The sequence below is a fragment of the Mercenaria mercenaria genome, chromosome 16, assembly GCF_021730395.1.
Source record: "Mercenaria mercenaria strain notata chromosome 16, MADL_Memer_1, whole genome shotgun sequence".
Taxonomy (NCBI): Eukaryota; Metazoa; Mollusca; class Bivalvia; order Venerida; family Veneridae; genus Mercenaria; species Mercenaria mercenaria.
In genome coordinates, this window is record NC_069376.1 from 3,049,174 (window position 1) to 3,072,177 (window position 23,004).

The window sequence follows — 23,004 nt, forward strand, 5'->3', positions numbered from 1 at the left end:
AAATAAAAAAATGTCCCATAACTCTGCAAATTTTTTTTCTAAAAGAACCTAACATGCCCCATGCACAACTACTGTTGGTACTGATCACTTGTGTGAAGTTTCATTAAATTCTGTCAAGGGGATAAGGAGAGATGGTGCGCACAAGATTGCGTCTACGGACAGACGGCCAGACGGACAGACAGACAGACAGACAGACAGACAACCTGAAACCAGTATACCCCCCCCCCCCCTTACAACTTTGTTGTTGGGGGGTACAATGATGAAGCCCTCAGATAATAACGCAGCGACAATTCAAGTGTTTAAGGGATTTCCGCTACCCCCAGGTATTACAACAAAAAATGATGAAGCCCTCAGATAATAACGACAATAACGCAAACAAACAATTAAAGTTTTAAGGGGTTCCGCTACCCTCAGGTATTACAACAAAAATGATGAAAACCCTCAGATAATAACGCAGCAACAATTCAAGTGTATAAGGGATTTCCGCTACCTTCAGGTATAACAACAAAAACTGACGAAGCCCTCAGATAATAACGCAGCAACAATTCAATTGTATAAGGGGTTCTCCGCTACCCTCAGGTATTACAACAAAAAAATGATGAAGCCCTCAGATATTAAGGTAGCAACAATTTAAGTGAATCAGGGTTTTCCGCTACCCTCAAGCATTACAACAAAAATGATGAAGCCCTCACATAATAACGCAGCAACAATTCAAGTGAATAAGGGTTATCCGCTACCCTCAGGCATTACAACACAAAAATGATGAAGCCCACAGATAATAACGCAGCAACAATTCCAGTGAATAAGAGTTTTCCGCTACCCTCAGGCATTACAACAAAAAATGATGAAGCCCTCAGATAATAACGCCCGCAACAATTCAAGTGTATAAGGGGTTTTCCGCTACCCCCAGGTATTACAACAAAAATGAGAAAACCCCAGATAATAACGCAGAAACAATTCAAGTGAATAACGGTTTTCCGCTACCCTCAGGTATTACAACAAAAAAATGATGAAGCCTTCAGATAATAACGCAGCAACAATTCAAGTGCATAAGGGTTTCCTCTACCCTCAGGTATGACAACAAAAATTGATGAAGCCTCCAGATAATAACGCAGCAACAATTCAAGTGAATAACGGTTTTCCGCTACCCTCAGGTATTACAACAAAAAATGATGAAGCCCCCAGATAATAACGCAGAAACAATTCAATTGAATAACGGTTTTTCGCTACCCTCAGGTATTACAACAAAAAAATGATGAAGCCTTCAGATAATAACGCAGCAACAATTCAAATGTATAAAGAGTTTCCGCTACCCCAAGGTATTACAACAAAAAATGATGAAACCCTCAGATAATAACGCAGCAACAATTCAAGTGTATAAGGGTTTCCTCTACCCTCAGGTATTACAACAAAAATTGATGAAGCCTCCAGATAATAACGCAGCAACAATTCAAGTGAATAACGGTTTTCCGCTACCCTCAGGCATTACAACAAAAAAATGATGAAGCCCTAAGATAATAACGCAGCAACAATTCAAATGTATAAGGGGTTTCCGCTGCCCCCAGGTATTACAACAAAAAATGATGAAGCCCTCAGATAATAACGCAGCAACAATTCAAGTGTATAAGGGGTTTCTGCTACCCTCAGGTATTACAACAAAAAATGATGTAGCCCCCAGATTATAACGCAGCAACAATTCAAGTGAATAACGGTTTTCCGCTACCCTCAGGTATTACAACAAAAAAATGATGAAGCTTTCAGATAATAACGCAGCAACTATTCAAATGTATAAGGGGTTTCCGCTACCTTCAGGTATAACAACAAAAACTGACGAAGCCCTCAGATAATAACGCAAAAACAATTCAAGTGAATAACGGTTTTCCGCTACCCCCAGGTATTACAACAAAAATGATGAAGCCTTCAGATAATAACGATAATAACGCAGCAACAATTCAAGTGTATAAGGGTTTTCCGCTACCCTCAGGTATTACAACAAAAATGATGAAGCCCTCAGATAATAACGCAGCAACAATTCAAGTGTATAAGGGATTTCCGCTACCTTCAGGTATAACAACAAAAACTGACGAAGCCCTCAGATATTAACGCAGCAACAATTCAATTGTATAGGGGGTTCTCCGCTACCTTCAGGTATTAAAACAAAAAATGATGAAGCCCTCAGATAATAACGCAGCAACAATTTAAGTGAATCAGGGTTTTCCGCTACCCTCAGGCATTACAACAAAAATGATGAAGCCCTCAGATAATAACGCATCAACAATTCAAGTGAATAAGGGTTATCCGCTACACTCCCGGCATTACAAAACAAAATGATGAAGCCCACAGATAATAACGCAGCAACAATTCCAGTGAATAAGATTTTCCGCTAAACCCCCAGGCTTACAACAAAAAATGATGAAAGCCCTCAGATAATAACGCAGCAACAATTCAAGTGTATAAGGGGTTTCCGCTACCCTCAGGTATTACAACAAAAAATGATGAAGCCCCCAGATAATAACGCAGAAACAATTCAAGTGAATAACGGTTTTCCGCTACCCTCAGGTATTACAACAAAAAAATGATGAAGACTCCAGATAATAACGCAGCAACAATTCAAGTGAATAACGGTTTTCCGCTACCCTCAGGCATTACAACAAAAAAATGATGAAGCCCTCAGATAATAGCGCAGCAACAATTCAAATGTATAAGGGTTTTCCCGCTACCCTCAGGTATTACAAAAAAAAAAAATGATGAATCCTTCAGAATAATAAAAGCAGCAACTTTTTCAAATGTATAAGGGTTTTCCGCTTACCCCAGATATTACAACAAAAAATGATGAAACCCTCAGATAATAACCCCCAAACAACAATTCAAGTGTATAAGGGGTTTCCTCTACCCTCAGGTATTACAACAAAAAAAAAATTGATGAAGCCTCCAGATAATAACGCAGCAAAAATTCAAGGGAATAACGGTTTTCCGCTACCCTCAGGTATTACAACAAAAAAAAATGATGAAGCCCTAAGATAATAAAGCAGCAACAAATTTAAATGTTATAAGGGGGTTTTCCCCTACCCCCAGGTATTACAACAAAAAATGATGGAAACCACAGATAATAAACGCAGCAACCATTCAGGTGTTAAGGGGTTTTCCCCCACCCCCAGGTAAATTAAAACAAAAAAAAAATGATTGAAGCCTCAGATAATAACGCAGCAAAAAATTCAAGTGTATAAGGGGTTCCTCCACCCTCAGGTATTACAACAAAATGATGAACCCTCAGATAAAAACGCTGCAACAATTCAAGTGTATAAGGGTTCTCCGCTACCCTCAGGTATTACAACAAAAAAATGATGAAGGGCCCCCAGATAAAACGAAGCAATAATTCAAGTGTATAAGGATTTCCGCTACCCCCAGGTATTACAAAAAAAAAATGATGAAACCCTCAGAAAATAACGATAATAACGCCCGCAACAATTAAGTGTAAAGGGGTTTCTGCCACCCTCAGGGATTACAACAAAAATGATGATGCCCCCCAGATAATAACGCAGCAACAAGCAAGTGTAAAGGGGGTTTCCGCTACCCTCAGGTTTTTACAACAAAAAATAATGGAAGCCCTCAGATAATAACGCAGCAACAATTCAAGTGAATAAGGGTTATCTGCTACCCTCAGGCATTACAACAAAAAATGATCAAGCCCCCAGATAATAACGCAGCAACAATTATGTGAATAAGGGTTATCCGCTACCCTCAGGTATTTCAACAAAAAATGATGAAACCCTCAGATAATAATGCAGCAACAATTCAAGGGAATAACGGTTTTCCGCTACACCCAGGTATTACAACAAAAAAAATGATGAAGCCCTCAGATAATAACGCAGCAACAATTCAGGTGTATAAGGGATTTCCTCTACCCTCAGGTATTACAACAAAAATTGATCAAGCCCTCAGATAATAACGCAAGGGAACAATTCAAGGGTTTTGAGTGTTTCGCTACCCTCAGTAATTACAAAAAAAGAAAGATGAAGCCCTCAGATAATAACCCCCAGCAAAAATTCAGGTATATAAGGGGTGTCCGCTACACCCAGGTATTACAAAAAAAAATGATGAAGCCCTCGATAATAACGCAGCAACAAATCAATCTATAGGGGTTTCCGCTACACCCAGGTATTACAACAAAAAAATGATGAAGCCCTCAGATAATAACGCAGCAACAAATCAAGTCTATAAGGGGTTTCCGCTACCCTCAGGTATTACAACAAAAAAATGATGAAGCCCTCAGATAATAACGCAGCAACAATTCAAGTCTATAAGGGGTGTCCGCTACCCTCAGGTATTTCAACAAAAAATGATGAAGCCCTCAGATAATAACACAGCAACTATTCAAGCCTATAAGGGGTTTCCGCTACCCTCAGGTATTACATCAAAAAAAATGATGAAGCCCTCGGATAATAACGCAGCAACAATTCAAGTCTATAGGGTGTTTCCGCTACCCTCAGGTATTTCAACAAAAAATGATGAAGCCCTCAGATAATAACACAGCAACTATTCAAGTGTATAAGAGGTTTCCGCTACCCTCAGGTATTACAACAAAAAAATGACGAAGCCCTAATATTAAAAACGCAGCAACAATTCAAATGTATAAGCGGTTACCGCTACCCTCAGGTATTAGAACAAAAAAATGATGAAGCCCAGATAATAAAAGCAGCAACAATTCAAGTGTTAAAGGGGGTTTTCCCCTACACCCAGGGATTAAAACAAAAAAATGATGAAGCCCTCAATAATAACGCAGCAATAACTCAAGTGTATAAGGGATTTCCGCTCCCCCCAGGTATTACAAAAAAAAAAGATGAAGCCCCCAGATAGTTACGCAGCAACAATTCAAGTGTATAAGGGGTTTCCGCACCCTAGGTATTACAAAAAAATGATGAAGCCCTCAGATAATAAAAGCCCCAACTATTCAAGGTATAAAAGGGGTTTCCGCTACCCTCAGGTATTACAACAAAAAATAATGAAGCCCCAGATAATGCAGCAAAATTCAAGTATATAAAAGGGGGTTTTCCCCAACCCTCGGGTATTACATAAAAAAAAGATGAATCCCTAAGAGAATAACGCAGCAACAATTCAAGTGTATTGGGTTTCCGCTACCCCCAGGTATTACAACAAAAAAAATGATGAAGCCCTCAGATAATAACGCAGCAATAATTCAAGTATAAAAGGGGTTCTCCTCAACCCCCAGGTTTAACAACAAACAAATGATGAATCCCTCAGATAACAACGCAGCAACAATTCAAGTGTACAAAAGGGTTTCCGCTACCCCCAGGTTTTTACAAACAAAAAAATGACGAAGCCCTCAGATAATAACGGATAAATTTCAGCAACAATTCAAGTGTTATAAGGCGTTTCCGCTACCCTCAGGGATTCAACAAAAATGATGAAGCCCTCAGATAATAACGCAGCAACAATTCAAGGGTATAAGGGATTTCGCTACCCAGGGATTACAAAAAAAAAATGATGAAGCCCGCAGATATAACGCAAAAAACAATTCAAGTGAATAACGGTTTTCCGCTCCCCCAGGTAATTTCAACAAAAAAAATGATGAAGCCCTCAGATAATAACGCAAACATAATTCAAGTATAAAGGGTTCTCCGCTTCCCCCAGGTATTACAACAAACAAATGATGAATCCCTCAGATAACAACGCAGCAACAATTCAAGTGTATAAAGGATTTCCGCTACCCCCAGGTATTACAACAAAAAAATGACGAAGCCCTCAGATAATAACGATAATTGCAGCAACAATTCAAGTGTATAAGGCGTTTCCGCTACCCTCAGGTATTACAACAAAAAATGATGAAGCCCTCAGATAATAACGCAGCAACAATTCAAGGGTATAAGGGGTTTCCGCTACCCTCAGGTATTACAACAAAAAATGATGAAGCCCGCAGATAATAACGCAGAAACAATTCAAGTGAATAACGGTTTTCCGCTACCCCCAGGTATTACAACAAAAAAAATGATGAAGCCCTCAGATAATAACGCAGTTATAATTCAAGTATAAAAGGGGTTCTCCGCTACCCCCAGGTATTACAACAAACAAATGATGAATCCCTCAGATAACAACGCAGCAACAATTCAAGGTATAAATGATTTCCGCTTTCCCCCAGGTATTACAACAAAAAAATGACGAAGCCCTCAGAAATACGATAATGCAGCAAAATTTCAAGTGTATAAGGCGTTTCCGCTACCCTCAGGTATTACACAAAAAATGATGAAGCCCTCAGATAATAACGCAGCAACAATTCAAGGGTATAAGGGGTTTCCGCTACCCTCAGGTATTACAACAAAAAATGATGAAGCCCGCAGATAATAACGCAGAAACAATTCAAGTGAATAACGGTTTTCCGCTACCCTCAGGTATTACAACAAAAAAATGATGAAGCCTTCAGATAATAACGCAGCAACAATTCAAGTGTATAAGGGTTTCCTCTACCCTCAGGTATTACAACAAAAATTGATGAAGCCTCCAGATAATAACGCAGCAACAATTCAAGTGAATAACGGTTATCCGCTACCCTCAGGTATTACAACAAAAAAATGATGAAGCCCTAAGATAATAACGCAGCAACAATTCAAATGTATAAGCGGTTTCCGCTGCCCCCAGGTATTACAACAAAAAAAAGATGAAGCCCTCAGATAATAACGATAATAACGCAGCAACAATTCAAGTGTATAAGGGGTTTGCGCTACCCTCAGGTATTACAACAAAAATGATGAAGCCCTCAGATAATAACGCAGCAACAATTCAAGTGTATAAGGGATTTCCGCTACCTTCAGGTATAACAACAAAAACTGACGAAGCCCTCAGATATTAACGCAGCAACAATTCAATTGTATAGGGGGTTCTCCCCTACCATCAGGTATTAAAACAAAAAATGATGAAGCCCTCAGATAATAACGCAGCAACAATTTAAGTGAATCAGGGTTTTCCGCTACCCTCAGGCATTACAACAAAAATGATGAAGCCCTCAGATAATAACGCAGCAACAATTCAAGTGAATAAGGGTTATCCGCTACACTCAGGCATTACAACACAAAAATGATGAAGCCCACAGATAATAACGCAGCAACAATTCCAGTGAATAAGAGTTTTCCGCTACCCTCAGGCATTACAACAAAAAATGATGAAGCCCTCAGATAATAACGCAGCAACAATTCAAGTGTATAAGGGGTTTCCGCTACCCTCAGGTATTACAACAAAAAATGATGAAGCCCCCAGATAATAACGCAGAAACAATTCAAGTGAATAACGGTTTTCCGCTACCCTCAGGTATTACAACAAAAAATGATGAAGCCTTCAGATAATAACGCAGCAACAATTCAAGTGTATAAGGGTTTCCTCTACTCTCAGGTATTACAACAAAAATTGATGAAGCCTCCAGATAATAACGCAGCAACAATTCAAGTGAATAACGGTTTTCCGCTACCCTCAGGTATTACAACAAAAAAATGATGAAGCCCTCAGATAATAGCGTAGCAACAATTCAAATGTATAAGGGTTTTCCGCTACCCTCAGGTATTACAACAAAAAAATGATGAAGCCTTCAGATAATAACGCAGCAACTATTCAAATGTATAAGGGGTTTCCGCTACCCCCAGATATTACAACAAAAAATGATGAAACCCTCAGATAATAACGCAGCAACAATTCAAGTGTATAAGGGGTTTCCTCTACCCTCAGGTATTACAACAAAAAAAAATTGATGAAGCCTCCAGATAATAACGCAGCAAAAATTCAAGGGAATAACGGTTTTCCGCTACCCTCAGGTATTACAACAAAAAAAAATGATGAAGCCCTAAGATAATAACGCAGCAACAATTCAAATGTATAAGGGGTTTCCGCTACCCCCAGGTATTACAACAAAAAATGATGAAGCCCACAGATAATAACGCAGCAACCATTCAGGTGTTAAAGGGGTTTCCCCTACCCCCAGGTATTAAAACAAAAAAAAAATGATGAAGCCCTCAGATAATAACGCAGCAACAATTCAAGTGTATAAGGGGTTTCCTCCACCCTCAGGTATTACAACAAAAATGATGAAGCCCTCAGATAATAACGCTGCAACAATTCAAGTGTATAAGGGTTCTCCGCTACCCTCAGGTATTACAACCAAAGAAATGATGAAGCACTCAGATAATAAGGCAGCAACAATTCAAGTGAATAAGGGTTTTCCGCTACCCTCAGGTATTATAACAAAAAAGTGATGAAGCCCTCAGATAATAACGCAGCAACAATTCAAGAGTTAAAGGGGTTTCCGCTACACCCAGGTATTACAACAAAAAAATGATGAAGCCAGATAATAACGAAGCAATAATTCAAGTGTATAAGGGATTTCCGCTACCCCCAGGTATTACAAAAAAAAAATGATGAAACCCTCAGATAATAACGATAATAACGCAGCAACAATTCAAGTGTATAAGGGGTTTCCGCCACCCTCAGGTATTACAACAAAAATGATGATGCCCTCAGATAATAACGCAGCAACAATTCAAGTGTATAGGGATTTCCGCTACCCTCAGGTATTACAACAAAAAATAATGAAGCCCTCAGATAATAACGCAGCAACAATTCAAGTGAATAAGGGTTATCTGCTACCCTCAGGCATTTCAACAAAAAATGATGAAGCCCTCAGATAATAATGCAGCAACAATTCAAGGGAATAACGGTTTTCCGCTACACCCAGGTATTACAACAACAAAAATGATGAAGCCCTCAGATAATAACGCAGCAACAATTCAGGTGTATAAGGGATTTCCTCTACCCTCAGGTATTACAACAAAAATTGGTGAAGCCCTCAGATAATAACGCAGCAACAATTCAAGGGTATGAGTGTTTTCCGCTACCCTCAGTAATTACAACAAAAGAAATGATGAAGCCCTCAGATAATAACGCAGCAACAATTCAGGTATATAAGGGTTGTCCGCTACACCCAGGTATTACAACAAAAAAATGATGAAGCCCTCAGATAATAACGCAGCAACAAATCAAGTCTATAAGGGGTTTCCGCTAACCCCCCAGGTATTACAAGAAAAAATGATGAAACCCTCAGATAATTTAAAGCAGCAACAATTCAAGTCTATAAGGGGTTCTCCGCTACCCTCAGGTAATACAACAAAAAAATGATGAAGCCCTCAGAAAAACGCAGCAACAATTCAAGTCTATGGGTTTCCGCTACCCTCAGGTATTTCAACAAAAAATGATGAAGCCCCCAGATAATAACACAGCAACTATTCAAGTCTATAAGGGTTTCCGCTACCCCCAGGTATTACATCAAAAAAAATGATGAAGCCCTCGGATAATAACGCAGCAACAATTCAAGTCTATAGGGTTTTTTCCGTACCCTCAGGTATTTCAACAAAAAAAAGATGAAGCCCTCAATAATAAAACAGCAACTATTCAAGTGTATAAGAGGTTTCCGCTACCCTCAGGTATACAACAAAAAAATGACGAAAGCCCCAATATAAAACGCAGCAACAATTCAAGTGTATAAACGGTTACCGCTACCCTTAGTATTAGAAACAAAAAATGATGAAGCCCTCAGAAAATAAACGCAGCAACAATTCAAGTGTTTAAAGGGGTTTCCTCTACACCCAGGTATTAAAAAAAAAAAATGATGAAGCCCTCAGATAAAACCAGCAATAACTCAAGTGTATAAGGGGTTTCCGCTCCCCCCAGGTATTACAAAAAAAATGATGAAGCCCCCAGATAGTAAAAAGCAGCAACAATTCAAGTGTATAAGGGTTTCCGCCCACCCTCAGGTATTACAACAAAAATGATGAAGCCCTCAGATAATACGCGCAACTATTCCAAGTGTATAAGGGGGTTTTCCCCTACCCCAGGTATTACAACAAAAAATAATGAAGCCCTCAGATAATGCAGCAACAATTCAAGTATATAAAGGGTTTCCACAACCCCCGGTATTACATAAAAAAATGATGAATCCCTCAGAGAATAAACGCAGCAACAATTCAAGTGTATTAGGGTTTCCGCTACCCCCAGGTATTACAACAAAAAAAAATGATGAAGCCCTCATATAATAAGCAGCAATAATTCAAGTAAAAGGGGTTCTCCGCTACCCCCAGGGAATTACAACAAACAAAATGATGAATCCCTCAGATAACAACGCAGCAACAATTCAAGTGTATAAGGATTTCCGCTGCCCCCAGGTATTACAACAAAAAAATGACGAAGCCCTCAGATAATAACGTAATTGCAGCAACAATTCAAGTGTATAAGGCGTTTCCGCTCCCTCAGGTATTACAACAAAAAATGATGAAGCCCTCAGATAAATAACGCAGCAACAATTCAAAAGGGGATAAGGGTTTTCCGCTACCCTCAGGGTATTACAAAAAAAATGATGAAGCCCGCAGATAAAACGCAGAAACAATTCAAGTGAATAACGGCTTTTCCGCTTACCCTCAGGTATTACAAAAAAAAAAATGAGAAGCCTTCAGATAATAACGCAGCAACAATTCAAGTGTATAAGGTTTCCTCTACCCTCAGATATTACAACAAAAATTGATGAAGCCTCCAGATAATAACGCAGCAACAATTCAAGTGAATAACGGTTTTCCGCTACCCTCAGGTATTACAACAAAAAAATGATGAAGCCCTAAGATAATAACGCAGCAACAATTCAAATGTATAAGGGGTTTCCGCTGCCCCCAGGTTTTACAACAAAAAATGATGAAGCCCTCAGATAATAACGCAGCAACAATTCAAGTGTATAAGGGGTTTGCGCTACCCTCAGGTATTACAACAAAAAATGATGAAGCCCCCAGATAATAACCAAGCAAAAATTCAAGTGCATAACGGTTTTCCGCTACCCTCAGGTATTACAACAAAAAAAATGATGAAGCCTTCAGATAATAACGCAGCAACTATTCAAATGTATAAGGGGTTTCCGCTACCCCCAGATATTACAACAAAAAATGATGAAAACCTCAGATAATAACGCAGCAACAACTCAAGTGTATAAGGGGTTTCCTCTACCCTCAGGTATTACAACAACAAAAAATTGATGAAGCCTCCAGATAATAACGCAGCAACAATTCAAGGGAATAACGGTTTTCCGCTACCCTCAGGTATTACAACAAAAAAAAAAGGATGAAGTCCTAAGATAATAACGCAGCAACAATTCAAATGTATAAGGGGTTTCCGCTACCCCCAGGTATTACAACAAAAAATGATGAAGCCCACAGATAATAACGCAGCAACCATTCAGGTGTTAAAGGGGTTTCCCCTACCCCCAGGTATTAAAACAAAAAAAATGATGAAGCCCTCAGATAATAACGCAGCAATAATTCAAGTATATAAGGCATTTCCGCTTCCCCCAGGTATTACAACAAAAAATGATGAAGCCCTCAGATAATAACGCAGCAACAATTCAAGTGTATAAGGGGTTTCCTCCACCCTCAGGTATTACAACAAAAATGATGAAGCCCTCAGATAATAACGCTGCAACAATTCAAGTGTATAAGGGTTCTCCGCTACCCTCAGGTATTACAACCAATAAAATGATGAAGCACTCAGATAATCAGGCAGCAACAATTCAAGTGAATAAGGGTTTTCCGCTACCCTCAGGTATTATAACAAAAAATGATGATGCCCTCAGATAATAACGCAGCAACAATTCAAGAGTTAAAGGGGTTTCCGCTACACCCAGGTATTACAACAAAAAAATGATGAAACCCTCAGATAATAACGCAGCAATAATTCAGTGTATAAAAGGGGTTTCCTCTACCCCAGGTATTACAACAAAAAAAAAATGATGAAACCCCCAGTAATAACGATAATAAAAGCAGCAACAATTCAAGTGTATAAGGGTTTCCGCCATCCTCAGGTATTACAACAAAAATGAAAGATGCCCTCAATAATAACGCAGCAACAATTCAAGTGTATAAGGGTTTTCCCGCTACCCTCAGGTATTACAACCAAAAAATAATGAAGCCCTCAGATATTTAAAGCAGCAAAAATTCAAGTGAATAAGGGTTATCTGCTACCCTCAGGCATTTCAACAAAAAATGATCAAGCCCTCAGATAATAACGCAGCAACAATTATGTGAATAAGGGTTATCCGCTACCCTCAGGTATTTCAACAAAAAATGATGAAGCCCCCAGATAATAATGCAGCAACAATTCAAGGGAATAACGGTTTTCCGCTACACCCAGGTATTACAACAAAAACAAGCAAATTCGATGAATTGGTATCCCCCGCCGAAAGGGTTTGTGGTGAGGAATGGCAAAAAGATATATCCGGCAAAAAGTTAAGGATGTTAATAAGAAGCAAATAATTTCATTAGTCAAAATCAATTTAACAGAAAACAAATGTTTAATTAAAGAGTACACAATAAATGTATGATACTTTGATCCGGACTAAAGAATTTATTTTGAATGGGATATGCTTACTGTAATAAGCTTAGCTTTTAAAATTAAATGCAGTTAATTGAAATGTGAGCTTGAAGTTTAACTGGAATGAAATATTGTCTCTGAGTGGTTTGGCACCAGGTGTTGCTGTTTTACATGTACATTTGAACTTAAAAGATCAGATGTCCTTAAGAGAACACAGATAAGATATCTTGAACATGGCCGAGGGCAAGGTTTGTGCAAGTCACAACTTAACATGTTGAAGGTTTGAACATTTAAAAAAAAAAAAAAAAAAAAAAGGATGGAAATATATATATCTATATATAGATATATGTATATATCTATTTTTTTAGGGGGTGGGGGTGCAGGGGAACGGGAGAGGAAACAAAATTTCACATGCTGATTATAAATATTGATTGAAAGTTAAAAATGAAAAAAAAAAAGGTAAAAGGGTGAAGTTGGAGTGGGGTTGGGGGGGGGGGGGGGGGGGCAGAGGATGCATGATCAGTGGTGGGCATGACTGGGTGGAGAAGTGAGGTGGGGGAATAGTACAACTCGGAAGGTTCGAAAAAAATCTAAAATAAATGAAAAAAAAATAAAAAATTTGGGAGTGGGGGGGGGGGGGGGGGGGTTGGGGGGGGGGGGGGGTGTGACCAAGGCAAGTGGGTGACCAGGTGTGGGTGCGCAACTTCACATGTTTATAATAAATGTTCACAGAAAAGAATGAAAGAAATTTAATGAAATTCTGCCAAATGGTAAGTTTGTTATGTACAAATATGTGGATTTTTAGACAATTAAAGGGCAATAACTCTGAAGTTACAAAAAGAAATCCGTACAAAATTGTCTGTGCACAACCACATTATAGTGCTCTAAATTCTGTTAAAGTTTCATAGTTCTAGGTCAAATATATCAAAAGTTATGATGCAGAAATTGGCATATCTATAGATCTATAGTACCCTATAGTTAACACTAGAAACTTCTAAGGGCCATAACCCTGGTGTTACTTGGGCAATCTGTCTGAAACTTGATGGGCCCCATAACCTCATAGTGGTGAACATGTATATGAAGTTTGTTTGAAAAAAATCTAAAATAAGGAATGAATTTTTTTTTTTTTTTTTGGGGTTGGAGGGGGGGGGGGGGGGGTGTCGGGGGATAGGGGGGGAGGTGTGTGATCAAGGTAAGGGGGCGACCAGGTGTGGGTACACAACTTCACATGTTTACAATAAATGTTCATGGAAAAGAATGAAAGAAATTTAATGAAATTCTACAAAATGGTAAGTTTGTTATGTACAAATATGTGAATTTTTATACAATTAAAGGGCAATAACTCTTAATTTACAAATAAATCCAAATGAAATTGTGTGTACACAACCACATTATGGTGATCTAAATTCTGTTTAAGTTTCATAGTTCTAGGTAAAATATATCAAAAGTTATGATGCAGAAATTGCCATATTTATAGTACCCTATATAGTTAACACTAGAAACTTCTAAGGGCCATAACTCTGGTGTTACTTGGGCAATCTGACTGAAACTTGACGGGCCGCAAGAACTCATTGAGGTGAACACGTATATGAAGTTTTAAATAAATATTCCCAACCATTTCCTAGATATGGCTCCGGACGGACGGACGGACGGAAAGACGGAAGGACGGACGGACGGACGGACGGACGGAAAGACGGACGGAAGGACGGACGGACAACGCCAAAACTATATCCCTCCGACTTTCGTCGGGGGATAAAAATGATGAAGCCCTCAGATAATAACGCTGCAACAATTCAGGTGTATAAGGGATTTCCTCTACCCTCAGGTATTACACCAAAAATTGATGAAGCCCTCAGATAATAACGCAGCAACAATTCAAGTGTATGAGTGTTTTCCGCTACCCTCAGTAATTACAACAAAAGAAATGATGAAGCCCTCAGATAATAACGCAGCAACAATTCAAGTGTATAAGGGGTTTCCGCTACACCCAGGTATTACAACAAAAAAAATGATGAAGCCCTCAGATAATAACGCAGCAACAATTCAAGTCTATAAGGGGTTTCCGCTACCCTCAGGTATTACAAACAAAAAATGATGAAGCCCTCAGATAATAACGCAGCAACAATTCAAGTCTATAAGGGGTTCTCCGCTACCCTCAGGTATTACAACAAAAAAATGATGAAGCCCTCAGATAATAACGCAGCAACAATTCAAGTGTATAAGGGGTTTCCGCTACCCTCAGGTATTTCAACAAAAAATGATGAAGCCCTCAGATAATAACACAGCAACTATTCAAGTCTATAAGGGGTTTCCGCTACCCTCAGGTATTACATCAAAAAAAAATGATGAAGCCCTCGGATAATAACGCAGCAACAATTCAAGTCTATAGGGTGTTTCCGCTACCCTCAGGTATTTCAACAAAAAATGATGAAGCCCTCAGATAATAACACAGCAACTATTCAAGTGTATAAGAGGTTTCCGCTACCCTCAGGTATTACAACAAAAAAATGACGAAGCCCTAATATAATAACGCAGCAACAATTCAAGTGTATAAGCGGTTACCGCTACCCTCAGGTATTAGAACAAAAAATGATGAAGCCCTCAGATAATAACGCAGCAACAATTCAAGTGTTAAAGGGGTTTCCTCTACACCCAGGTATTAAAACAAAAAAAATGATGAAGCCCTCAGATAATAACGCAGCAATAACTCAAGTGTATAAGGGATTTCCGCTCCCCCCAGGTATTACAAAAAAAAAATGATGAAGCCCCCAGATAGTAACGCAGCAACAATTCAAGTGTATAAGGGGTTTCCGCTACCCTCAGGTATTACAACAAAAATGATGAAGCCCTCAGATAATAACGCAGCAACTATTCAAGTGTATAAGGGGTTTCCGCTACCCTCAGGTATTACAACAAAAAATAATGAAGCCCTCAGATAATGCAGCAACAATTCAAGTATATAAGGGGTTTCCACTACCCTCAGGTTTTACATAAAAAAAATGATGAATCCCTCAGAGAATAACGCAGCAACAATTCAAGTGTATTAGGGTTTCCGCTACCCCCAGGTATTACAACAAAAAAAATGATGAAGCCCTCAGATAATAACGCAGCAATAATTCAAGTATAAAAGGGGTTCTCCGCTACCCCCAGGTATTACAACAAACAAATGATGAAGCCCTCAGATAACAACGCAGCAACAATTCAAGTGTATAAGGGATTTCCGCTACCCCCAGGTATTACAACAAAAAAATGACGAAGCCCTCAGATAATAACGATAATTGCAGCAACAATTCAAGTGTATAAGGCGTTTCCGCTACCCTCAGGTATTACAACAAAAAATGATGAAGCCCTCAGATAATAACGCAGCAACAATTCAAGTGTATAAGGGGTTTCCGCTACCCTCAGGTATTACAACAAAAAATGACGAAGCCCTCAGATAATAACGCAGCAACAATTCAAGTGTATAAGGGGTTTCCGCTACCCTCAGGTATTACAACAAAAAATGATGAAGCCCTCAGATAATAACGCAGCAACAATTCAAGTGAATAAGGGTTTTCCGCTACCCTCAGGCATTACAACAAAAAATGATGAAGCCCTCAGATAATAACGCCGCAACAACTGAAGTGTATAAGGGATTTCCGCTACCCTCAGGTATTACAACAAAAAAAATGATGAAGCCCTCGGATAATAACGCAGCAACAATTCAAGTGAATAAGAGTTTTCCGCTACCCTCAGGCATTACAATAAAAAATGATGAAACCCTAAGATAATAACGCAGCAACAATTCAAGTGTATAAGGGGTTTGTGCTACCCTCAGGTATTACTACAAAAAATGATGAAGCCCTCACATAATAACGCAGCAACAATTCAAGTGAATAACGGTTTTCCGATACCCTCAGGTATTACAACAAAAAAAATGATGAAGCCCTCAGATAATAACGCAGCAACAATTAAAGTGTATAAGGGGTTTCCTCTGCCCTCAGGTATTACAACAAATATTGATGAAGCCCTCAGATAATAACGCAGGAACTATTGAAGTGAATAAGGGGTTTCCGCTACCCTCTGGTATTACAACAAAAATTGATGAAGTCCTCAGATAATAACGCAGCAACAATTCAAGTGTATGAGGGATTTCCACTACTCTCAGGTATTACAAGAAAAAATGATGAAACCCTCAGATAACAAGCCCCCACATAATAACGGAGCAACAATTCAAATGAATAAGTGTTTTCCGCTACCCTCAGATATTACAAAAAAAAAAGATGAAGCCCTCAGATAATAACGCAGCAACTATACAAGTGTATAAGGGGTTTCCGCTACCCTCAGGTATTACAACAAAAATTGATGAAGCCCTCAGATAATAACGCAGCAACAATTCAAGACTTAGTGTATAAAGTTTTTCCGCTACCCTCAGGTATTACAACAAAAATGATGAAGCCCTCAGATTCCTTGTACCACGCACTATGTAAATTTATATATTGAAAACTCCTTAATTTTATGGTTTGTCCATATATTATTTGCAGAATTTGTGTAAAAATGACCTGACACAGCAAATATTCAAGTGAATAAGGGGTTTCCGCTATAATGGGTAAGACTACAGCAATAGGCATTTGCAATGCCCTTAGATAATAACGAAACAACTATTCAAGTGAATAAGGGGTTTCTGTTTCTCTTAGGTATTACATAAAAAGATGAAGAAGCCCTCAGATAACAACACAACAAATATTCAAGTGAATAAGGGGTTTCCGCTATTATGGGTAATACTACAACAACAGGCATTTGCAATGCCCTTAGATAATAACGCTACCCATAAGGGAAGTTTATGCGTTTTAGAACAGAAATGCGTGATTGAAAAAGTTGTGCATTTTCCCGTTCATGATCGTGGTTCTCATTGTTCCGTCGTTTTTACAGACATTATGTAAACATATGGACAATCAATAAATTCAACGATTTTTCGGTCTATAAATTTACAGCCTGGGTTTATGAAATATGTTAGAATCAAACTTAAATCAAAATCACATGTTAAAATAAAATGTTTTACTTGTGACATGCACATATAAAACCATTAGCAAAATGGCTGAGATTTATTTTATTTTTTTGTCACATTTTCGAAAAATTCAAAAACATCAGTATATCAATATTGACGGGAAATCACATATAACCTTCATTTATTAATGCATGCAGTCTTAAATCTTTAATGGAATTTAAACAGATTCCTTATACCACGCACTATGTAAATTTATAGAGTGAAAACTCTTTAATTTTATGGTTTGTCCATGTATTATTTGCAGAATGTGTGTGCAAAAATGACCCGTTTCGGGTATATTATACTTTCTAGTCTTGCATAGAAATAATATCTAATATGCCTCTCACCTTGTTTTATTGTTATAAATCCGACATTATATGAATTCTTCTAGCTAATCTTCATACACGTTATCTTAAAGTTAATTGAGATGTAAATGCACATTATGTTATCTCCGTTCGTTTTACGTATAATCTAAATTAAGTAACAACTTTGAAAATCCATTTCTATTTTTAGGTTAAACAAATGGGGAAAACCAATTTGTGGCTATAAAACAGTAAAATGTCAGCCTACTTTCGTTTTCGGCTTTAAACCGTAATTTATAACACATTAATCTCCCAGAATTCCATAACACTTTGCTGTAAGTCCGAAAACATTTCTTTACTTTGTGTGACAGTGATCAGCTGGACTAGATACAGGACGCTATTTTCAACCACTTTCGTTTTCATTACGTGTAGGCCTATGTCACAGTAGCTCATCATTCTAAGATTTATGAATCGAGACATTCTATGTTAGACAGTGTAATTAACATTAAATACACTTACCTTACTTGTCACCTATGCCGTTTTTTCTCCAGAAATCAATAATATCGGTTTTTTCCAGTTTAAATATAGTATCCCAGTTTGAATACAGTACACCGGAATAGATTCGGTTATTTCCACGATTTATAAAGGGAGAGAAATACAATAATCGATTGTAATACCGAATACGGGTTACTTTCCGTTCTATGTCCAATCAGGGGCGGTACTAGGATTTCGTTATAGAGGAGATATAAACTTTAGGTAATTTTGATGTTTATTTTTGCGTGTTATACATGTATAAGGAACAACTTGTACCCCTTATTGTTGAGTAACAGCAAATTTCACGAGACCATAATGTTGTGTATGTTCCTGTTAAGGCACAATCTACTTTCAAGATGTTTTCTTTTTTATCTCCAATTAAAGGGTTCCGTGCAAAAAGGTACCTAATCCATTTAGTAAAAATGTTGAAAAAAAACCCGCATTTTTGTAAAATTTCAGTGAAATGTGATATTTTCCAAAATAATTACAGCTATAGATTGTATACTATTTAAACAGTCATATTACAATGTTTCGTGTATTTTGCACTATTTATACTATTTTTGTAACCAAAAAATGTCTTGTTTTTGCCGATAATGTTTATGCAACAAGGGTTCTAAATCCATCGAGTTATGCAACAAAGGTTCTAAATCCATGGAGTTAGGACCATTGTTGCATTTAAACCATGATTTGTGAATCATTCCTGCATAAATATATCAATGAAATATTTTTAATTTCACATACCGGTGACATTTAAAATGATTTATGTCTTTTTTGCTTTAATTGTGTTCTTTTATTATCCGAAACGCCATCAAAGCCCTAAACTCTTTGATTCAACTCATTGTTAAGTTGTACGGCAAATACCTTTTTTCATCAAAAACAGAAGAATACGGCGGGGGGGTTAGTCAGGTGCGGAAGTTTTTTTACCCCAAATCCCTTTAAACTCAATTTTGGATCAAAATGGAGATAGGTATTTTTTCGGGGCCCCCTTCAATTGTTACGTATTAAAAAACATGTGTAGGCTTTTCTTCCTTTTTTTTGAAACTTCTTTTTGACTTTTTTGTTAGTATCGCCCACAAAAAGATACTCATTACGAATTAGGCTTCAATTTTTTTTACTCCAGATTTAAATGAAAGGTACTCGGAAACAATCATTTGTTTAAAAAAACTTTCCCCTTATAGCCCTTTGAAAATTTGTGCTGTATGAAAAATAGTGAAAAATTTTGTATCTAACCCCAAACCGGTTTGCTTCAAATTTTCACAAAGTAGTTTCTAAAAGCTTGGTGTCAATGAACATATTTAGGGCGGATCTTTTTTTTATATTTTACCGTTCTGCCCCTTTTGGGACTTTTTTTGCTCTGTAGAGAATGACACAGTTTAGGGGGAATCCGGTGCCAGGACATAATTTTATTGTTTTTTATTGATTGGTTGAATACATTTTTGTAATGGTTGCGGTTTAAATGTAGCATGTTTTTCAGCTGAACATGATTCGGCCAATCAATATTAACCGAAAAGGCCCAAACAAAGTGAAAATCGGAAAGAAGTGAAACGTGGGAAAAAAAATTTAAAAACCCCGGGGGAAAAAGTGAAAAATGCAAAATCTTGAAGTTTATTCCCTGAGAATCAAACCAGCAAAATATTATAATTTTATCTTTATTTAAGAAAGTTTAAAAGCATGAAAGTGAATTATACTTTTTTTAAATATACATATTTGGCATTTTTTTTCGTTAAGGAGAGGGGGCCCATTTTACGGGGCGCGGGGCATTGGGTGTGCATAAATTTGTCCATTATCTCGTTTTGTGTAGGGAAATTGGCTTTTACTTGAGGAGAAAAAATTTTTTTTGGTCAAAATTCCGGAACATGGTTATAAACTGCTCGCCTTTAAATACCTGAAAAACTGTAAAAAACCCGGGGTTAAACCCAAAACAAATGTTACTGTTTGTCGGTCTATTATTCAACACATGTCCGCTTGGCTAGAGTCTAAAATCGAGAAAAAAACATTTTAAATTCATATCTGATGTCACGCAATTGAATTCTTATTGCATGGCTTGCCAGTCAATAGGAAAAACTGTTGCCTTCCGCCTTTCGACAAGCCATTATATATGTTGGTGTTATACCGCTCATACAACAAGTGTTTGTTTATTGGAGTTTTTCAAACAGTATTTCATTTATGTAATCTATATAATTGGTTCTTTGCAGGTAGCAGCCACTTCTCCACATGAATTAGCGGTGGAGGACATAATGTTCTCCTTATTGACTTAAATGAGCCGGATACATATGATTTTAGCTCGACTTTTCGAAGAAACATGTCCAGAAATGAGACCGTGTTTTGAAGAGTATTGTCCCTTGATTATTAAGCCAAATTGTTTAAATTTGATTGTTTCCCTTTATACCATTTTAACTATCTTGATACCCTTGACACACTACACTGGTTTTAGTTTAAACATATTTTTATTCCGAAAAGCATGAAATATTTACAATACAGCATTCCAGGAATTGGACAGAAAGCTATATTAGCTTACAGTTGTCCTCTCCTTACGCGCCTCGTGAGATCCCATCTTGCAAAATCCACTCGAGCCGAATACAAAGTCCCAGATCAATCTATCTATCTATAAATACTGCATGACACCCTTGCGAGTATTTTATGCAGGTGCGCGTCAGTGCATAAGAGTTTAAAAGCAGGAATGTACAGAAGAATTAAAGTAATCTACTGTTATAATAACCCTATTTGATTTTTTTCTTTAATGCAGGAAATATTACTCAATTCTACATGATTTATCTATGAAACATGTATTTCTTAATTCCGAAAGTTATTGTTTTGAGCAAAAATAACTATATTTCCCTTTCATGTATAACATAACTTAGCTCAAATGGTCGCATTCAATGACTATCGAAATATGTTACTAGAGCTATCACAAATGTGATTCATGCCTTCACCTGGACTTCGTTGACAACACAGGACCATAATCCAGTGAATTAAAGAGCAATTAACAAAATCCCTTCTGCACAAACAGGTATTAATATTGAACATTGCTGAAAGTTTTAATAAATTGTATGAAATAATGAATCACAAACATTTCTTTCTATATCATATAAAGTGCCGGCTATATTGCAGAAAAAAAAACGGCGTTCCATAAATGCGATAAGCCAATCGCATATCGGTGAAACGTCACGAGATTATCAGATGTATTCCACTGTGAGATTATCACATGTATTCCACTGTGAGATTATCACATGTATTCAACTCTTCTGTGGCAAGAATTATGTAAAAAAAAAAAGAGAAAATTTCTGGTCATGATACTGGAAAAACTCGAGACCTAGTGCAGATTACTGATTGCGCATGCACCTTTCGGTGCTATAAGTACTTTTCCAATATCATCTTTATACGGAACATTTGATCTTTTTTAATCATAAGGTTTGAAGAACAAGTTTTTGGTGGTTGCTGTCACCAGTGTTAAAAAGAATACTCTGTTTGAGAAATCTTGTCAGTTCTTAAGACCATCCTAACAACACAACCAAAAATAGTTCCAGGCTTTCCAGGAACAATATAGACTTGCGTCAGGATATTGTCTACCAATCTTATACCACTGTATCAGTTATAAAACGATACAACTGCTCCTACTATGGAAAAAACGTCATTAATTGACAATGCAAATACCGCAAAAATAAATTACAATTATATAATAACGTGTCAGCGGTATGCATACATACAGGGATATATATTATTAAAATACACGTTAAAGAGTTGGGTGAGATTAAACCCATGAGGTTACCTCAAACTTGACACGGGGCCCTCATGAGGCATTCTGAACCATCAGCTGTGGTCGGACACCCGCAAACCCCCTTAACAATATCCTGACGCAGTTCTATATTTTAATGTAGACTGTGTACTAGCTAAATTATTTTGGCTAATATTATTCTTTAAAGCATACCTTGGAGATAGTAAATCTATTGTTTGTTAGATCTTACTAACAATGCAAAAAAAGCATTCATTACTATTTCATTTTACACGCTATACAAAATAACGAGAACCTACCTCGTACATAGCGAAGCTCACTTACACCAGGTTTCACCTGGATATTCAGGAACCTACCCTGACAGAGCATTAACACAATAAAGGAATTTATGTTCTCTTGAGAAATAAATCTATGTTATTTTTCAGTAGGTACGCATGAGCTATAATTTCTGCTTCTGTTACTCTAATCCAGTCCATATAATATAACGTGCCTCGATTAATCACTTTCACGCACGAGTGGTTCACGGGTTGGGTCGTTTTGATCAATTTTATATTTCAAACCGGTTCATTCCTTCACAAATAACTAAGCAGGCAAGTCGACACTTCATGTATAAAAATATGTTCATCACATGTTTGAAGAGCTGGCGTTTTCCAGTAATGTTGCCACAGAGAGGAGGATGCAAGAAAAATGCAGATAAGTTTTGAACAAATTGTTTTTTTTCCTTTACAGTGTATTTCATCAAATTAAAGAAGGGTGCAAGTCTGCAGTGGTTGGCCGCTGGGGCACATGAATGGATGTTTTCATGTGTTGTTTGTGTCCAACAGTCATTTGTTGTTTGCGGTATCAGGGGCTGGGTTCTTTTCGAGGGAAATCCCCGTTTCTATTGAAAAGTAGCGGCAATCGTCATTATTTGTTTGTTGCCGTTTTGTTGGGACGTCGTGTTTTGGATATTGGCTGACAGTTTTACATGTCTCACGTCAAAGATTTGACACGTCGCAAAATTCTAA

At 37.6% G+C, this 23,004-nt stretch overlaps 1 protein-coding gene across 1 annotated transcript in view; it reads right to left on the bottom strand.

The window, feature by feature from the left end:
• Positions 1–17,969, bottom strand: part of LOC123539625 (uncharacterized) — a 37,217-nt gene extending 19,248 nt beyond the window's left edge. Inside the window, exon 1 of the mRNA XM_053527469.1 lies at positions 17,776–17,969. The gene's annotated coding sequence lies outside the window, so the exon portion shown is untranslated. The remainder of the gene's footprint in view (positions 1–17,775) is intronic.
• Positions 17,970–23,004: the final 5,035 nt, after the last annotated feature.